The sequence below is a fragment of the Bombina bombina genome, chromosome 2 (genome assembly GCF_027579735.1).
Source record: "Bombina bombina isolate aBomBom1 chromosome 2, aBomBom1.pri, whole genome shotgun sequence".
Lineage (NCBI taxonomy): Eukaryota > Metazoa > Chordata > Amphibia > Anura > Bombinatoridae > Bombina > Bombina bombina.
The window spans coordinates 1,154,220,819-1,154,225,710 of NC_069500.1; positions in this window are offsets into that span (position 1 = coordinate 1,154,220,819).

A 4,892-nucleotide genomic window follows, 5' to 3' on the forward strand; every position below is an offset into this window, starting at 1 on the left:
GCTAAAAGACGGACTTCAAGGGCTTAGAAATTAGCAAATTAGCCTACCTAGGTTTAGCTTTAACCCCTTAATGACAACTGATGTACCAGGTACGTCATGCATTAACAAGCAGTTAATGACAATGGACGTACCTGGTACGTCAGTTGTCTAACAGAGTGCTGGAAGTGATCACAATCGCTTCCAGCAGCTCTGAGGGTATTGCAGTGATGCCTCAATATGGAGGCATCCTGCAATACCCATTTACAAGCCTCCGATGCAGAGAGAGCCACTCTGTGGCCCTCTCTGCACCGGTAGTGATGGTGCCGTTGTCCGGGTGGGAGGGAGCGTGCGTGCGCATGCACGAGACGCGCGCGTGCACGTGAACATAGTGTGCGTGCGCGGTGCGTGTGCACGTGCACGTGCGCACATTAGCCACACTGACACAATGAGGGCAAAAAGCCAGGGAAAGGTAAAAAAAAAATTTTTTCAAATATAAATGGATCTGGGAGGGGGAGGGGGGTGGGGTTATTGTGGGGGTATTGTGGAGGGGCTGCTACACTACAGAAAGAGTTAATTGAAAAATAAAATAAAAATACTTTGTTTTTTGGGGCCAAACTGGGTACAGGCAGACAGCTGCCAGTACCCAAGATGGCGGTAATTAGGTAGGGGAGAGGGTTAGAGAGCTGGAGGGGGGATCAGGGAGGTTGGGGCTAATGCAGGGGTCCATGCCAGCTAAAAGATTTTATTATTTTTATTTAAAAAAAACCCAAAAACCTCTTATTTAGTACTTGCAGACTTTCTGCCAGTACTTAATATGGCGGTAACAATTGTGGGGTGGGGGAGGGAAGAGAGCTGTTTGGGAGGGATCAGGGGGTGGGATGTGTAAGGTGGGAGGCTGATCTCTAAAATTAACCCTGCAAGCTCCCTAAAAGCTACCTAATTTAACCCCTTCACTGCTGGGCATAATTCACGTGTGGAGCGCAGCAGCATTTAGCGGCCTTCTAATTACCAAAAAGCAACGCCAAAGCCATATAAGTCTGCTATTTCTGAACAAAGGGTATCCCAGAGAAGCTTTTACAACAATTTCTGCCATAATAGCACAAGCTGTTTGTAAATTATTTCAGTGAGAAACCTAAAATTGTGAAAAATGTAAAGTTTTTTTTTTATTTGCTCGCATTTGGCGGTGAAATGGTGGCATAAAATATACCAAAATGGGCCTAGATCAATACTTGGGGTTGTCTACTACACTACACTAAAGCTAAAATTAACCCTACAAGCTCCCTACAAGCTCCCTAATTAACACCTTCACTCCTGGGCATAAAACACGTGTGTGCGCAGCGGCATTTAGCTGCCTTCTAATTACCAAAAAGCAACCCCAAAGCCATATAAGTCTGTTATTTCTGAAAAAAGGGGATCCCAGAGAAGCATTTACAACCATTTGTGCCATAATTGCAGAAGCTGTTTGTAAATAATTTCAGTGGGAAACCTAAAGTTTGTGACAAAATTTGTGAAATAGTTAACTTTTTTTTTTTTTTTTATCGCATTTGGCGGTGAAATGGTGGTATGAAATATACCAAAATGGGTCTAGATCAATACTTTGGGTTGTCTTCTAAAAAAAAAATATATACATGTCAAGGGATATTCAGGTATTCCTGACAGATATCAGGGTTCCAAAGTAACTAGCGCTAATTTTGAAAAAAAAGTGGTTTGGAAATAGCAAAGTGCTACTTGTATTTATTGCCCTATAACTTGCAAAAAAAGCAAAGAACATGTAAACATTGGGTATTTCTAAAATCAGGGCAAAATTTAGAAACTATTAGCATGGGTGTTTTTTGGTGATTGTAGATGTGTAACAGATTTTGGGAGTCAAAGTTAGAAAAAGCGTGTTTTTTTCCATTTTTTCCTAATATTTTATCTTTTTTTTTTAGTAAATTATAAGATATGATGAAAATAATGTTATCTTTAGAAAGTCCATTTTATGGCGAGAAAAATGGTATATAATATGTGTGGGTACAGTAAATGAGTAAGAGGAAAATTACAGCTAAACACAAACACTGCAGAAATGTAAAAATAGACATTGTCATTAAGGGTAAGAAAATTGAAAAATGGTCCGGTCATTAAGGGGTTAAACACAGAATACCAAGAGAACAAATTTGATGATAAAAGCAAAATGGAAAGTTTTTAAAAAAAATTTATGCCCTATCTGCATTTATCACTTAGTGATTATAGTCACTGTTTGTTTACTATTGTTGCCATGACAACTGGCATTTTTTTGCTTAAACATATGTAAAGATAGGGTGGGGTAGTGGCCGTGGTTTGGTCAGTTGGCGGGTGGGATCAGAAGTGGTGAGCAACATTTAGGCCTGGCTAGTAGCTTAGTACTGAAAATTTTGAGCCCTACATATCTATCTATCTATCTATCTATCTATCTATCTATATATATATATATATATATATATATATATATATGTGTGTGTGTGTGTATGTGTCTGTGTGTATATGTATATGTATATCCCCCATTTTCCCTCCCCGCGATGCTAATTGCCTAATGCCGAGTTAGTCCTGACTTGCTCCCTAGCAACGTAAAGACAGTGAAATGGACGGTCACAGTGAGTCACCCTGACCTCCCTGCAGCAGCAGCTGATCAAATGGCAATATAGCCTCTGCTGACCAACCGCTCGTTCCCTCACCTGCTGTACACTGTAGCCTTGCCTAATGCTAATAGCCTTTTGGATTGGAGGCGGAGTGGCCGCAGCGGAGCTGCTTGATCATCTGTCTTGTCATCTATCATGGTCTCATAAAGCAGGCCTGCCGCTACGCTCCATCACAAGCTGCTCACATGTGCTGAGCTCTATTTCAATGTGTAGCTGACAACTGCCAGCCCTGGGGACCCACCAGTATTTTTCCAGGTATCCCGGTGGCCCAATCCAGCCCTGGTTAAGCAGAAGAGTAGTCACATAGGCAGAGCAGGGTTCAGCAGCAGATACAGTTCAAACTTTCATGGAGTCAAAGGGTTAATCAAAAGGGTAGTCACTTAGGAAGAGCAGGGTTCAGCAGCAGGTAGGCAGTCCAATCTTTCAGAGTGCCAAAGGGTTAAGCAGGAGTAGTCACAGTTCAGAGCAAGGTTCAGCAGCAGGCAAACAGAACAAACATTTGAAAAAGAGCACCCAGGAGTACACACAGTACAACCTATACTTGGGCACAGAGAATAGTAGGAGCTTACATCAAATAGGTGCAGGCTAGTGCCAAGGAGGGTGCATAAGTGCACGCTGAGAGAACCGGAGCGGCATTTGCGACGCGTGGCAATGACGTCACCATCGTGTGCCACAAAACAACCTCATGGTGGCCTCCGTGACTCTAAGCTGGCTTGAAGGGGTGAGTGGCATGAAGCCTGGCGATAAGGAGAGGAGCATGCACATTACAGGCAGGAACCCAGGAACTATCAGCCACTTAGTAACCCTTCCAGTGTACCAGGTATTGCAGTTACCTCTGCGTCTTGAGTACAGAATCTTGGCAATTTCATATTCTGGTTCACCTTGATACAACAGTGGAGGAGGAGAAGAGCTGACTCGGGTATATCTATTCATAAGATAAGACTTAAGCAAGGACACATGAAAGACTGATGTGCAGAGTCCTGGTAAGGCAACTTTATAGGCAACAGAAGAAAGTCTATTAAAAAATTTGTAGGGACCGATGAACAGTGAGTGGTCCCAATTTATGGCAGGGTTGACGTAAGTCACTGATCACTGATAAATGACGCTACGCATAACCCCACATACAACATTCTTACACAAGACTATTTGTGCAATATGACATGTAAACACTTTTTATTTTCTTTATTCCACATTATTTTGGATAAATAATTTATAAAAATAATAATAATCTACAACTGCACATCTGTTCCCTACAGGCCCAAGAAATTAGATGTACAAAATTTTCTTTATTATAATAATTGAGCTTATTTGATGTTGATCAGCTGGGTAAAAAAATTCCAGATTTCATATTGCAAATTGTTGTATTTGTTATACTACAGTAATTATTCTTAGCATATTTGTAAATGCATCACACAGAGTATAGAAAATATTTCTCCAAAGCTTAGCTTCCAGGTTCACTTTATCTCCAAACTGCTTCACACAAACACTTGTGCAGTTATTGTTTTGCTCTCTATTTTATAAATGCATTACAAATAATTTCTTAAAGGGACACTCTACATCAGAATTTTTGTTTTGTTTTAAAATATAGATAATCCCTTTATTACCTATACCCTAGTTTTGCATAACCAACACAGTTATATTAATAACACTCTCTAGTGGTGAAAAACTCTCAAAATGCATTCAAATAGGAGGTGGTCTTCAAAGTCTAAGAAATTAGCATATGAACCTCCTAGGTTTATCTTTCAACTAAGAACACCAATAGAATAAAGCAAAATTGGAGATAAAAGTAAATTGGAAAGTTGCTTAAAGTGAATGTCAATTTTCAGCAATGAGTGCCTGGTTTTTAAAAATACTTTTAAAAACAGGGGCACTTTCATTGATGAAAGTTTACATTGCACCGGATTTGTAGAAATACTTACCTTTTACTTCTCCAAAACTGGATCGCCGATCCCCCGCCTTCTTCTTCCTGCTGTACAAACACAGCAATGATGAAACCGGCTTCCTCCAATCACAGCCGGGCATCACGAGATGGACGCTCTGGGGGTAAAGCCATGATTGGAGAGAGCCGGTTTTGTCATTTCTGACGTCAGTACAGAGGATCCAGTGCAATGTAAACTTTCATTAATGAAAGTGACCCTGTTTTTAAAAGTATTTAAACTATAATTAGACTAGACTGTCCCTTTAATATTATGTTTTGCATAGTCCATTCATATGAGATTCATATGAGATTTAATGTTATTGCTTTAGTACCGTTTATTG